This window comes from Cygnus olor, chromosome 1 (genome assembly GCF_009769625.2).
Source record: "Cygnus olor isolate bCygOlo1 chromosome 1, bCygOlo1.pri.v2, whole genome shotgun sequence".
Classification (NCBI taxonomy): domain Eukaryota; kingdom Metazoa; phylum Chordata; class Aves; order Anseriformes; family Anatidae; genus Cygnus; species Cygnus olor.
Window position 1 is genome coordinate 95,388,146 of NC_049169.1, and position 15,777 is coordinate 95,403,922.

The following is a 15,777-nucleotide window of genomic DNA, read 5'->3' on the forward strand; positions in this document are numbered from 1 at the left end:
CTGCCCTGAGATGCAGCTCCCCAGAGGCCTGAGACAGGGTCTGCAGGGCTGCTTGCACCCTGGCACTGTGGTCCTGGGTGGGCTCTGCAGCCACAAGTGACTCTGATGGGGCTGGGCTTCCCAGCCTATTGGGAATGGGCTTCATGTGCCTGCTGGGCAGGGTGGCCACTGGGCAGGTGGGCAAGAAGGAGAGCAGATGAGCTACCTCAGCAAGTGTGCCTTGGGGCGGTGCTGCCTGGATTGCCTCTCCTGGTAGCAGATTCCCCCAGATAATCTCTTCGTAGGTAAGGGTGGTAGGAGGGAAAGTGCTGTGGAGAGCGCTTGTCCACATCAGATGCGGGTGATGTGAGAAGATTGGCTTCAGCCTGGCCAGGGGTGTGGAGGGTGAAATGCCCATACTGAGCTCAATGCCTGTAAGCTTGTGCCCAGCCTTGCCCTGGGACAGGTCAGGGGATGGTGCTGGGTGACTCTGATGAGCCCCCACCTGGTCTCTACAGGTGCCACATTCGCAGATGTCCTTAGTGGAGGGTTTGGCTGTCAAGCTATAGAGCAAAAGACACATGAAGGGCTCCCTGGGGAGCTCCTGGAATATGACCCATGAGCTTGAATGTGTCCAACAAACTTGAGCTGTTGTCTGTCCCATACTGCCCACCTTCAGGAAGATGCATTTGCTAACTGTGCATGGAGTAGATAAGCAAAGGGGGGAAGCCCTCCAGCCCCCCCTGCAGAGGCATTTTAGCTGTGAGCTTGGAAAGAGTCCCACACGCCCACACAACTGTGCTTTGAACGAGAGGGAAAGCGCACGGCGGTGCTCGTTCTGTGTAGCGAGGGCTGTGGGAGTTGCAGGCTGGGTGTGAAATGGCCGGAGAATGCAGCTCCTGGCAGTGGGTCCGACAGCTGCAGGGTGCTGGAGGCGGTGCAGCATAATTTTAACACTCTAAAGCACAGTTTGTATGCCATTCCTTAAGGACTGAGGCCAGCAAAGTGTTTGCATCGGCTGCAGGACACTGGTCCACAATTCACATTATCTATCCCCGTATTCACATTATCTATCCCGTGTAATGGATAACCAAGAATCAATAAAGAGACATCTCCTGGCACCTGTCACCCTCCTCTGAGGCAGGGAGGTTTCCTGTTTTTCACCAGGAGAAACCCAGGACTTTACCCACCAGCACATTGCTGTTCTCCTCCAGATCTCCACCTGGCAGAGATTCAGCACTGATGCCTTCCCCAGCTCCTTTCCTCTTGTGTTGGTGGAGCCCTGGCGCCCCCTCTCCTGGGAACATCCTTACCCCTTAATCCATGCCCTCACTACTGAGATGCCCACTGCGTCTGCCTTTACCCTCCTCTGCTCTTGCCTCTCTCTTTTCCTAATATTACTCTGTCTTGATTAAAAAAAAAAATCCCATTGAACTTGTTGCTGCTCTGTTTAAACTCCTTCTCAGGGTGTACCTGCATCACGGGGTGGCTCTTTTTGTGCCCCCAGTTTCCCTGAGCCTGGGAGCAATTTGAGGCAGGGACTTAATGACTTTCTTGTGTTTGCTCTATAGCAGCAATCTAGTGGAGCAAGATAATAATCCATGTGATCATTTAATTTAGATTAGATTGTACCACACGCAGAGGCAGGGCTGAGTTAAAATCACATCGGCACTCTTGATTGTGGTATTTGCAGGGATTTTTTATTATTTTTTTTAACTTTACAACTTCTTTAATGCAGTGTTTAGTCCAAACCCTCTACCCTATAAAAAGCCCTGAGCAGCCTGGTCTGACCACATGGCTGAGCCTGCTTGGAGCAGGAGTTGAGCTAGAGACCTCCTGCGGTCCCTTCCCACCTCCGTTCTCCTATGTGGCCATGGAAATACCTTTGCCCTCTGGATGTAGAACCAACAGAGCTTTCCTGGGTGGCACAAGATGCAAACTTCTGATGAAACTTTAGCTTGTACCCACACCATCTAAGCCAGACCTGCCTATTCAGCCTTGGCTGCTAAGTAACAAGATGTACTTGTTATTGCAACAACTACCAAAGTGGAAGGCAGGCAGCTTCAGGATAATGTTTGCACAGCAGCTTGCAAAACCAGTGCAGGCTCCTTGGAGAAATGGAGGGAAACTACCACAGCTCACGTTGAATAGGATTCACAGGAGATTCAGATCCTGCTGATGTCCATTCCCTTCCGCTCTCCTTTTACTTTCCCTGTTCCCTGCTCTGGCAGTCTGGACTGAGGGGCTACATCCCAAATCTTCACAGCATGGAGCAATGTGAGGTTATCTGGCCAGGAATGATTTTCATAGGAATCATACCTGCAAATGGTTTTATACAGCAAAATAGTATTATGACAAGAGGAGGATTCAGGGGACTGGGAAGGTAAAGTTAAAGCAGTAGGACATGGGGTAGACAGGAGGAAAAATGCACATGCAAGAAAAAGGACATCAGTGTTCAGATGCTGTTCTGGTCTTCAGGGAAAGCTGTTCATGTTCTCATGATCAGAGGCTGAGGAGCTGAGAGGCTGAACCTCCCTCCTGCCCCAGAAAATGAATGTTTCCGGTCCACTATGCAATAAGCTGCTGGAGCTCCTTCCACATTCTTCTGTGAGGCATGCTCTTCCAACAGCCAGGGCTGCCAAGGCATCTGATAAAGCAGCCCTCACTCTAAGGCAGATTGGTTTCTGCTGAATACCCTATGTGAAACCACACTCGGAGGCAGGGAGGAGTGCTGTTTGTCCTGGGGGAGCAGTGTCCCATTCTCCATGGGAAGGTTCTCCATAGCTGATGGAGCAAAGTCCAGTCAGAAGCAGGATGGATTAAGTTGCTCCTTTTGAGCTTGAGGAGGGGTCCCATGACCCAAACCAAATGCCAACCTGCAGGTGCTCCTCAGGTTGGTCTTCTTCCCTCTTCCATCCCTCCCCTCCAGCTCAGACTGATGCTTTCCTTAGCAGAGAGCTCATGCAAGCATCCTGAACTTCTTGCAGTCCTCTTCTTCCTGCCCACCTCTTCCATCCTAAAGACCAATGAGACTTGAAAACTTCTGAGCCACTTTGACTTAAAAGCACTGAGACCACTGAACTGAGGCAAGACCTACAAAATTACAGCCCAAGGGGTGAGACAGAAGAAATTAGACTGTGTTCTGGAAAGCATTATAGCTTTCAAGGGTGAGATCGCACCTCAAATATTGTGCTCAGTTTTGGGGCCCTCACTACAAGAAGGATATTGAATTGCTCGAGTGTGTGCAGAGAAGAGCAACGAAGCTGATTAAATGATCGGAAAACATTGAGGAATAGAGAACTGGGTTTGTTTAGTCTGAAGAGAAGGAGGCCGGGGTGGATACTTCATCTACAACTGCCTGAAAGAAGGTTACAGTGAGGAGGGTGTCCATCTCTTTTATCAAGTAACTAGTGATAGGACACGAAGAAATGGCCTCAGTTTGCACCAGGGGAGGTTTAGCTTGGATATCAGGAATAATTTTTCCCGATATTTTTCTCTTTTCTCCCTTTTCTCTCCCTCAAATACCTGCTCTCAATCCCGTTCCTCTGCCTACCTCACCAAAACCTGCTTTATTTACAGTTTCTTTTGAACTTTTCAATGCAAACTTCTGTTCTGGGCTCTCTGCTGGGACAGAAAATGGCGAGACTTACTGCTGCCTCTCTTTTTTCCACTCTGTATCCCTGAAGGGCACTAGAAGACAAGGAGCAGTTTAAGGTGTCATTTCTAGCTGCATCTTCCTATTTCGCTGCTGTTTGCATGCTGCTCAGGTCTTGAAATGTTGCATTAAGTGTTTTTTCCTGAAGGAGCAAATAGCAGCTTAATCAGAATCATCTGCAGGGCACTTGCATTCACACAATCTTTATGCAGCTATGGGGTAATTTACTTATTTCTGTTAAACCAAGCCTCTGAGAAAAGATGATAGAAATGAGGAGATGTAGTGTGCGCTTGGGTTTGACTTCAGGGCTGTTTTCTCCACAGACTCAGCTGTGGGCACAGGTCTACAAGTGTGGTGGAGCAGTGCTATTGCCACACCACAGCTCTGGGCAGCTGCAGGGTGGATGTTCCCAAAGTCGTCATGATGGCAGCTAATGACAAGGAATAAAAAGGAGTTTTTTTGGGAAGGGGTATCTTATCTTGGAAAATGCCTTCTGACCTTCCCATGCATTAAAGCAAGCCCTGGAGCAGCGCTGTAGGGACTGGCCACAATGTTATGGGAGCTGTCAGCATGGATTTGGTCCCTCTTGGTGTCCCCCTGACTTTTTTTTCCGAATCCAGATGATGCAAAAGGCAAAAAGTCTAATCCGCCTCTTGGTAGCAATGGTATGGTGTGGCAGTGAGTCATACAGGATAATTACAGTGTTTAAAAAAACAAACTATCAATGCCTAGTGCCTTTTAATTTCAACAAATATCTTCTTGTGAGGGGAGATTAATGATACCTAATATCCTTACACAGATTCTCTCTCAGGAATGGGATCTGCATGCACATCTCTTAAGAGATCATCCCTGGATTACAGGATGAGGAGGGGTCTTTCTTCACCGCCAGAATGTGCATTTGGATGGTTGGAAATTTTCACCATATTTAGGCTCTGCTATGTTACTTCAGCTTTTTTTGTGTGTGTGTGTGCTGGCAGAACCAGCCCTCTCTGTGCCACGAGGTGCCCAGAGAGCACCTCACATGCTGATAGTCCTCAGCTGCTCCTCCCCACCTTCCCCAGAGGTTTGCCTGTCAGCCAGGCAAAACTTAACTTTTTCTTTCTTTTTCTTTCTTCTTTCTTTCTTTTCTTTCTTTCTTTCTTTCTTTCTTCTTTCTTTCTTTCTTTCTTTCTTTCTTCTTTCTTTTTCTTTCTTTCTTTCCTTTCTTCCTTCCTCCTTCCTTCCTTCCTTCCTCCTTCCTTCCTTCCTTCCTTCTCTCCTCTTTCTTCTTTTTCCTTTCTTTTTTCCTTTTCTTCTTTTTCTTCTTTTTTTTTCTTTTTTCTTTTTTTTTTTTCTTTCTTTTTTTCTTTTTTTTCCTTTTTCTTCTTTTTTTTTTCTTCTTCTTCTTTTTTTTCTTTTTCTTTCTTTTCTTTTCTTTCTTTTCTTTTCTTTTCTTTTCTTTTCTTTTCTTTCTTTTCTTTTCTTCTTTTCTTTCCTTTTCTTTCCTTTTTTCTTTTCTTTCCTTTCTTCTTCTTTCCAAGGAAACTGCCTCTGAACAGTTCCTTTATGTGCTCAGAGACCACTGCAGCATTATTCTGTGCAAGACTTGCCCTTGTTCTAGGAGGGAATTGAGAGAACTGAACTGCTGTTCCTTGCCTTACTCACCTGATGTTGTTGGCTCAATGAGTCTGCATTCATCAGTGTGGGAAAAACTTGATACAGCAGTTGAGCAATTAATCCCTCACCTCAGCCTCCTTGGGGTTCTAAGTATTTCCATTAAAGTTCTTGCTGCCTGTATGCTTCCCTTGGGATTCTAAAAGTGCTTCAAAGTATTAGAAGGAAAAATAAATTATTTCAAGCACTTGCTAAAAAGGACATTTCAATTAAGGAAATACATGCTTTGCTGTCTCCAGTCGTTTGATAATGTAGGTTTGTAATGACAGGAAGGGGAGACATTATTCTGCAGATTTTAACCACAAACCAGAGAAGTTATATTTTTAAAAATGCAGGCACTAATGATTTTTATTAAATTTTATTCATTTATTTTTTAATTTTTAAATAACCAGTACAGATATGGTGTGCTAGCAGTTTTTTCTTTCTAGTTAGGGTTGTGGATTTGTATTTCTTTTCAGTTAAAACCCTCATAACCACAAAGTATTCAAGTAGTTCTGAGAAAGAGCATTTTAAAATCTCTTGATATTTCACAAAATAGCAGTACTAAATTAGAATAAATGAATCACAGGATCATTGTTTCATCTAGGTTGGAAAAGACCTTCAAGATCACCAAGTCCAATCATCAGCCTGGCCTACTGAGTCCCATCACTAGACCACCCCCTAAGTGCCACATCCACATGTTTCTGAAATACCTGCAGGGCTGGGGACTCCACACACCTCCCTGGGTGGCTTGTTCCAATGCTCGACCACCCTCTCCATGAGGAAATTCTTCCTGATATCCAACCTAAACCTCCCCTGGCACAGCTTGAGGCCTTTTCTCACACCCCATCACTTGTCACTTAAGAGAGGACACTCTCCTGCTGAAACCTCCTTTCAGGCAGTTGTAGAGAGCAATAAAGTCTCCCCTGAGACTCTTCTCCGGGCTAAACAGCCCCAGTTCCCTCAGCCACTCCTCGTCAGTCTGTTTTCTAGTCCCTTCAGCAGCTTTGTTGGTTTTCTTCTGTACCTGCTTGTGCAACTCACTATCCTTCTTGTAGTCCAAACCATTAAAGAACATAAATGACAAAAATGCCTTCCATTTAAGTGTTTGAGTAGAAACTTCTTTGTGCCTGTAGATGTTTGATTAGTTTAAACAATATGTTTCTGATTGTAGAATTTTACTTGTAGCAAACAAACAGATATGAACGAACCTCTGAGTTTTGGCGGCATAGTAATAAGTTCAAGGATAACAAGAATGTAGGGGGAAAATGTAACAAAGATCATCGTTGTATTTTATGGAAGGGAAGATATCTTCTAAACAAAATCTTCATCAGTCCAATTCACAAACTCATGCACTAACAAGCACCGAGATATGTGTGCTCAGGTGATCTGGATCACTTGTGTGCAACATGGAGGGGTGGGGATAGTGGCTATCAAGTCCTTACCTGCCTTCTGGGGTTCTCTGACCAGCAATAGCAAAATAAAATTTGGACCAACACTAAGGGAGGTCTCCCTTAGGAGTCAGCAGCTGCTGCAGGCTGGTCCTGTGCCTGAGCTTCTGGATGGCTGCAACTTCACCAGCCCATGGGCAGGTTGCTTGTTTGGACTATATATTTGAACTGTGCATCCTTAGTCTGTTTTTTCTGCTGGGCCAACAGGAAGAGGATGTGTGTGATATGCTGCAGCTTTCTTGCCATCTTCCTGTTATTTGGATGCTAGGTCTTCTGCACAGCTGTCTGTGCTGTGGTTGTATCAGCCTTTTGGCCATGATGTGAGCAATGCACTCCTCAGTGCGACCATAGGGAACAGTGTCGTTTGTTACCAGTTCAAGCTTTTCTTTTAATCCTCCTGCTGATGTTCCTTCTGCTGCTTACAAACATCTCTATTCATGCTGCATTCCTACCAAATTTCTGTTACAGTGATGACTTTTCTGCTTTTATGTAGGAGATGAGACAGAAAAGGCCTGTCTAGTACCCTTCCCTTGGCTTTGACAGTGTCACACACCACCAGGGGAGGTTCCTCATGCTGGCTGCCTTTTCCTTGTCAATATTTCATCTTCCTGTGAACTGCGAGGTCAGAGTGATGCTGGTTTCAGTCCAGAGCTGCTAATGCACCTGAGGAAAAATATGTGTGCCAGTGGCTCTTTTGGGATCACTCAAGCACTTGAAGACACAGAGGAGCACAAGTATCTCGCTGGAATTGGGCCCTGCGTGCTTGCTTCAGCGTGGGTGGCCGTGGGCTTTGGCCGTGACCTGCTGAGACCACACAAACCTGTCTGGGATGTTGAAATCCCCTCACTGTTGTACTTCTTTTATGAAATGAAGGCAGGGGAAGGGCCAGGACATGGTGAGGGTCTAGGGGGCTGTAGGTTATGAGCTGGCCTCGTTAAAGGTGTCAGTCAAGCATGTGGAATAGCAGCAAACACGTGGGTAGATGAGTCTGACAGGGAGAGGCCTCCTGAGGTGCTTGTGGCCTAGACGTGGCCCAGAAGGACACAACAAGGGCCCGGGTGGCATGGACAGAGGAGGGAGCTAGGGAAACTGTAAGGAGATGGGAGATCTCAATGGGGTGGAGAGGGTTTGGGCCGTATTGTGTTTTGTGGCTGGAAGGGAAACCTGCTGGTATCCACCAGACCTCAAACAAGCACACACCTCACATGGGCAACTGGGGAAGGAAAGCTCCAGGGCCAATGCACACATCTAACATCACTGCTACAATTTGGCCATGTAGTTTTATACCTGTTTTTGCTAGAGCTCACTTCACATGTACACACAAATGGAGAGATGTTTCCTGGTGGTCTTTCCCAAAAAGTCAGCTTAAGAGCATGGTCAGATAGTCATGTTTTTTCAACAAGTGCTTTCAGGATGGTTTGGGTCATGCGCATTTGTGCCTCCACTCTTGGGTGCCTGTGCACATCCTCCTCTGTCTTTCAAGAGAGAAAAGGAGCAGAGGGCACCGAGGAGCACAGCTGCTCTGAGGTGCTGGCACAGATGCCCGGAACTTAGAAGGGCTCCAACACCTGAATTTCTCTGGCATTTTTTCAAATGTCACCCAAAGCTGACACAGGGTGGTCTGCTAACATTTTTCTTTCTTGCATGTGATTGCAGCCCAGTGGCCTTGTTAAAACTTGGTTTTATGATCTGTTTTTTCTCCTAAGCAGCTGTTTATACACTTTATTAATGGTGACTAATTAAGTCCCTTGGATAAAGTCTTTTGGAAGCTATCCAAAGACATAAACCCAAATAAGCCTCGACACCGTGATGAAACACAGTCTCTAAAATATCTCCCCAAAAGACATGCGAGCAGATTGCAAATAGACCAAAGAAAGGTCTGATGAAAGAGGTGGGTGGGAAGATATATAGCTTGAGGTAGGCGTCATCCAAAACCGTGAGGAGGAGGGGGGAAGGAAATGGGATTAAAATGCCTCAAAGTTACTTTTGCGCATGAGGTCTTAAAGCCAACCACTTGTATTTATAGCCAGACTGGATCGCTAATGCACTTCTGGGCGAAGAGGCAATTACGAGACCGGTGCTGGCAGCTCTGAGCCATCGGTGCTGTGCTGGTGAAGTCCACAAAGCATCCTGAAAGCAATGAGCAGCTGTGAAGTCAGGCTACTGACCTCTTCGTGCTGGACAGTAAATCCCCTCATATGCAGCCTCTTCAGCTTTTAAAGGGTTTTGGAACAGACAAGCTGGGAGAGGAAGAAAATTAAGAGTAGGTGAAGTTTTGGCGCAGTGTGGGGCTGAGGCAAGGTGGCGGTGAGAGGCCTGTGCAGGCAGGGCTGGGGGCTGAGGTGGGACCCCTCTGCTGCTGCCCTTACCTGGCCCCACCTGGCTTTTGGGGCACAGTGCAAATGAGCTCTTTAGCGAGGCCTTCTCTGAAGTTGGAAAGGAGAAATGGCTCTCCTTACTTCATGCGGAGGCTCCCCCCTACCCTTCCTGTGATTTTGGTCAGACTTATTTCAGTGCTGTTGGGAAGTCATCAACAGGACAGCAGAAAATCTGTGATGGAAACCTGGTGGATTTTGCCGTCACGGCCTACACCTTAGTTTCCAGTAGGGAACAAAGTCACTTCTACTATATCCTCAGAAAGTGTGGGAGAAAGGACAGACCTGTAGCTATCTGATTTTGCCTCCTCTGTTTCTTGGTGACAGTAAATGTTGATAAAGGCCTCATCTCCTGTGGCTGTATTACAGATAAGAGAGCTCCCCAGACATCACGCAAGTATCTTGGCACAAAGCACACAGGTCTTAAATTTCAGAGAACGAGGATGTATCAGGCTGACAAACTGGTCTTCTCACAAGATCTTCCTCCATCACAGACTGGAGCAGGAACTGCGAGTGCTATCACTTGTTAGCAAACCCTGGGTTTTCTTCTGGCCACTCTGGGACACCTGGTGCACCAGGTTACATGGCAGGGCCAGAGAAATGAACGTAGGGAGAACAGCTGAGGTCCCAGGAGCACAGGCATGGGATGAGAGCAAAGACCTCCGAAGTAAAAGCATGGGGTGATACCAGAGGCTGCAGGGCTATAAGCAACACATAGCTGGTCGCTGGTCACCTAAGGGGTGCAGCACTGGGAAGAACCTGTTTTAGGCCACAACAAGGCCAATGATCCTATGCCAGGGAGGTATGCATGGCTTATTTGTGCTCATGAACCTATTAGCTATGCTGAGTTTTATTCTGAACTGTGTTGAAAAAAAAAAAATCTCCTGTTGAAGGAGACTATATGTTTTAAAACAAGGACCTTCTGTTGGGAAGCCAACCAACAGGATGGAGGTCATGTACCCTGGACACGTGCAGGCTTGGTCAGCAGCTCATGGCTGCTGGTAGCACAGGAAATGCTGCGTAGGCTGCGATTAGGCTGCGTATACAAATCTGCAACAACCCCCACTATTTGCACAGGTGTTTTGCTGCAGAATGGAAGGCTTGGTCACATATGTTGTTTTGTTGTTTGTGTAAGCATCATCTTATTATTCTGAAGGCAGAAGACTGCCAATGCTTGCCTATGGTCTAGTATCCTGCCCCTGTGGTTTAGCTCCAATTTGGATGCAACAGCACGGCAGGCCAGCGGGTTCAGCAGGATGCTGCTTTCACTTGTCCTGTTCACTGACCATGCCCGTTTCAGATAAAGTCCCATAGATGGCTTGCTTACCCATGAGCTGCTGGTTTGCCAGTCACATCCATGTCTTTTACGTACATATACACAGGGAGAATGAATCCCAGCAGTGGTTAACAACCCCTACAGAGCTATGGGTTTGGACACAGCTAGCAATGACAGGTTGCTAGACAGTGTTTCTCTGCTGCTTTCCCTAGACATTGTGGTGGGGTTATGCCAAGACTCTCCTCTTCAGCTTTCTCCTTTCTTTACCCCTCCCTCCAACTGAGCTTTCTGCAAAGCTGTGTTTCTGCTGCCCTGCCTATTTCCCAAACCAGTGACCCGAGGCTTTCATGGCTTGGTGTCAGCATGGCCTGGTTGCTCCTGCCAAGGGGCTGCTTGGGTGGGCAAACAGTGTCCCCATGCTCTCTGGTCCAGGTACAGTCCTAGGAGGGCAATGGGTTGTGGTGGCTTTCCCATGGTTCAGGCATGGAATGAGAAACCTTGGGGTTTGTCTGAAATGCTGGCAGCGTGGGCAAGACGCTTTTATCATTCAGTGCTTCCCTCACTGCTGCTGGCCTTCAAAATAATGCAAGAAAACAAACAAACAAAAAAAGGGCTATGCTGTTGTCTGGGGAAGTTGGGATCCCATTGTTTGCTTGTTTGTTTGCTTGTTTATTTTCTTTTTTTTTTCTTCCCTTTGATTGCTTTGTTTCTAGTCTCTTCCAGGCAGCTGGCTCTGTCCCATTCATCAGGCTAATTGATGATGGGCGGTGTGTCTTTACTGAAAACAGAACTTGTCTGAATAGCTGGATTCTTCCTCATTTGTTCACTGTGATGATGAACCAAGATGGGATGACAGTCAGCAGCAGTGCCAGTGCGGGTGTCGTGCTCTTCCTTGGCTCAGGCCTGCACACCAGGCCCGTGCACCATCCTCATGGTACACCTGGTGAAGGGATCAGCCAGGATTTTGGCCTGGGCTCTTGGTGTGGGCTGTGCCACCACATGTGAGAGCTGTCAACTCGCTGCAGATTGCTGGTGGCACGGGAGGGCAGAGGGGGGCATTAGCTGGGTGCTTTCATCCACCCAGGTCTGAGCTTGAAGCCCATCAGTGGGACTGGTGTGGGCAAATTCATTGGCACAGAGAGCTTTGTCTTGCACAGCTGTGTTTTCACAGACACCTTTAACTCCTTGGGTTAGAGATATTTATGCCTTCCCTTACCACCAATATAATGACTTGGTCTTCATACCTGTACGAGTGCCGCAGAGCTGCCATTGACGATGACGATGGCTGAAGGGAGCCCTTGTGACAAGGCCTCCAAGCACCTCAGTCACACCCTGCACCCCTGGGACGTGGTGTGGTCATTCCCATTTTAACAGTGAGGCTGGCAGAGCTTCCAGGAGCTGAGGTGAGGTCTAAGGCCACACAGGGCAGCAACAACTGAGAGCATTCGGCTGCCTTTCAGATATTTTCTCTTGCTAAGTGAGCATGGGGACCAGGCAGCTGAATTTGGTGTCTGACAGAGGTTTGTAACAGATTGGGAACTTCAAGGCCTCACAGCAACTTCCACAGAATGGTTAAGGTTGGAGGGGACTTCTGGAGGTCATCTGGAGCAAAACTTTCCCCCGCCTTAATGGGAGCCCTGAGCAACATCACTCTGACTGCCCTTCTGCTTTCCCCTTGTCCAGGAGAAGTGGCCAGAGAGGTGCTGACACCTAGCAGTATTTCTGCAGCCAGCAAAGGCAATGTGATACAGGGCTGGTGAGCCAAACTGGTACAACTGGATGGATTTGGTGGCTTACCTGGAGAGCTCTCCCTGGCAGGAGACTGTGGGAGTATGGCTGTAAAATCCACACCTTGCCTTCTGGCATTGATGGAGGTGGGATGTTCTTGGAGAAGATGGGTAAGCCAAGGGAAACTGCAGGAAAAAGGGTTCTTGGCAGGCAAGGAGAAGATCTGAAAGCATCCACAATCTGCTTTTGAAAGGGGCTGAGGCTCAGCTTTGAGGAGCTGTGTAGGTGTTTCGCTTCCTTTGAAATGGAGATGCCTTTGAGACATGGACTTGTATCCTTGGGCCTGGTCTTAAGGCTTTTCATAAATCTGACTGGGCATCCAAAATCATTGAGCTGCTTCTGACAACCATCTTGCATTCCATGGTATTGTTTGGGAATAGACCGCCACCCTTCTGAAATAAACGAGGCTATTTTTAATGATATTTGACTGTAATTTAATTTTTTATCAATGCTTATCAAAATTCACAGCTTTGATATAAAGTGGTCTGAACTTCGTATGTTTTCATTGGAAAAAGGGAATAGTCATCTTGGTTTTGGCACAGTGAGGCATTTTGAATTCTGTCAGAAAGCAGCCTGAAAAAATATTGAGGTTGCCATTAAAAAAAAAAAGTTTTTTTTTTTTTTTTCCATATTCTAAAATAAATGTGAATCTTCAAATATGCTTTTCTGAAAACCTGGATTTGGGAGTTGTCCTATAACTACAGCAAAGACCACAAATCCCCAGCCATGGATCTTGCATCTTTTTGCTAATGCTGTGAACAATCATGCATGAACAGGATTTTTCTCGTGGGGCAATTTATCTGTCCAATGACCTTTCTAGCAAAGGGTCTTTACAAACATGTAAGATTAAGGCTGGCCTTGACAAAGCTGCAGCTGTGTCAGCCAGCTAGCTGGCAACAAAGCTTAACCACCCTGCTGGTGGGCTAGGCAGGCTGATGGCTGCTTATGGAGACTGTGTGTTTGTGTCTCGCTGTTGAGGCCCCCCCCTTGTCATATGATTTGAGGTACACCCCTTGGAAATGGATACTCTCAGTCATAACCCATTTTGCTGCACTTCTGGGCATGCGGCCTGGGTGGAGGTGCCTGCAGGTGGCTTGTGCCATCACACAATGTCTGCTCCCGGGCAGCGGGAAGGCTGGAGATGTTCAGGGTGAGCTGGTGATGGCTGCAGACAACGTCCACTGCCTGGTTTCTTGGTGGTAAGGAGCCTGAGGGCTGGGGAAAGGCCTGCAAGGAGCACTTGTGGTCCATGTTTAGCCCATTAACTCAACCCAGCACTCCCTTTGTCAGTCCTTCCTTAAGATTTCCTTCCTTAGCAAATGTGAAGGAGGGTCTTCAACCCATGCTAATTCTGTGCTTCTGTGTTCACCTGTATCCTCCATTCCCTTCAGGGCCTGATGTTGAACTCCCCAGGAGGGCTGTGTGAGGAAACCTCTCAGAGTTGAGTCACAGTACGAATGAATGTCTGCCTGTGTGTGTGAGAGTGTGTGAGAGATGTCTCCATTTCCTTCCAGGTACTTAATGAGCACATGCTGGGGCTTCCCAGCAGCCTATTTCTAGATAATTTCCTGCTTTTCCCACTGTCAGCTCTAGGTGCAATTCTGAGGAGAATCTTATGTCAGGACCCTCATTTTAGGCTTATCTTGTCTGTCTAAGTGTGCCAGCGTATCTGCTCCCCCACCCCACAGAGAAGCCCCAGAGGACCCTCATTTCCTTAAGGGCCAAAGGAGGAAATTGCACAGCCCAGGAGACTTCATTTCCTCCTTGTCTGGGCACAGGGTCCTGTAGGTGCTTCTCTATCCCTCATCGGCTGAGCATGCGATGCCTCTCTGGAACACTCCAGCCGTCTGGGCTGGTATCAGAACACATCCCAGATCACCTCTGTTCCCCATCTCCTCCTTATTCCTCCACTAAGCTCCCACCCAAAATCACCTCAGGAGGCAACATGACCTGCAGCTGGGCCATTCTGAAGCATTGCCCAAACTTGGCTTAAAACCTGGAAACTCGTCCATTTCAGTGGTGCTGGGCATGTATGTAGTGTGGAGCAGTTGGCTTTGAGGAGGAATCCAACACCTTGGTTTGTCATGTGGAAAAGAATGACAAAAAAGCATGATCCACACATGCCACCATATATAATATGGAGGATGCTTTCCAGGGACACCGGGGATCAGGAAACACATCAGAGGAAGGGGTAAACAGGTAAACAGGTCTTTATTTAGCAGGCAGCATTTTGCGAGTGATGGCAAATCTACCCCGTGATAAAGTGATAGACAGCCGAGCCTGGGGATGGCCCTAGTGTTGATGTAGATCAATGTGGTGTGAGTAGAAGCAGTGAAGTGCTAATAGTAAATCCATGCTGTTCCTCTGCCCTGTTTCTCATAAGGTTTTTCCTAATTGTTTTTTCACCTCCATCCTGAGCTTCTGCTAAAGTTCTTGTGAGGGTTAACTGAGAAAAGACCAGCAAGTGATTAACCCCACTGGAGGGCTAGCTCCTTCTTAAAGGACATGCGAAAAGACAGGTGACCGTCACCCATCATGAAAGACAGTGGCAGCAGAGCACCTCAGATAAGAGGTCAGGTAGGACTGATCCCTGCATCTCGTTGTCTTATCCCAAGATAAGAGAGTGGGGCTGCTTGTACCTCGCTTGCCAGCAGGGTGGACGGGATTTTGCTGAGAAGCTTATCCACCATGTTTTTCCCCAGAATCCCTTCCTTTCTACCACTCAGGCTTTGGAGGACAGTGAGGACAGTTGTCCTTCATCCCATTATGGAAAATGGAGAAGAAAATTGTTTGCATACAGTGCATGCAGCAGAAAACAAATGGGCAAAATGGTCCTAAATTTCAGTAGGATAAAGTTAAGATGGGGTACCTTGGTCTCACCTTGGAGCTCTCAGTCTGCTCCAAGCAGAAAGCTGGTAATCCTAAATAAGACCAGGCTGTTTGCAATATGGGATCTGGAAAGAAGGGTAGGGGCTTTTCTAGTTTCAATATGGCTTTGGTTAAGTGGGAGCAGACTTCAGTGAGAAGCAGTGTTTGGGAAGAGAGCAGGAGCTTAGTTTATGTCCGCATTTCTAATTCTGCTTTGTACATTTGTACAAATAATTCTCAGCCTTAGCGGCTCATGGGTAATGTCCATGCCCTGTTTTATATTACTTCTGCTGTAACTTGCAGTAACCTTTTCTATGTTTTTGTGGCACTGGTTCAAGAATGATCTGAGAATGAAGCTGGTGGGCCTTGTCCACTCAATGTTTTTAATGAACATCGTCAAACTTGGGGTATTGCAGCTCAGGGGTGAATTGGTACTGCAGGGAAAATTGTAGCAAATTTATGGAAAGTTAAGAATGACATCCACTAGGAAAATGGCAGGGCTCAAACAGCAGTGCTGAAGAGCAGGACTGAATGGCCCTGTTGATATCTATAGAAAATTTTAAAATGTCGTATTTAACAAAATTTGCTCCCTTTTAAGCATTTGGTTTTAAAAGTTGCTAGATGGAAACACTGTGCCTGTTTCATTCAACCACTTCTCTGCTGCACACGCTGCCTGTGGGATTTGCTGCCTGTGAGATTTTGACCATTCCCTCTTTAGATCTGTGGCAAAAATCTTTAGTGAACAGCATGAAG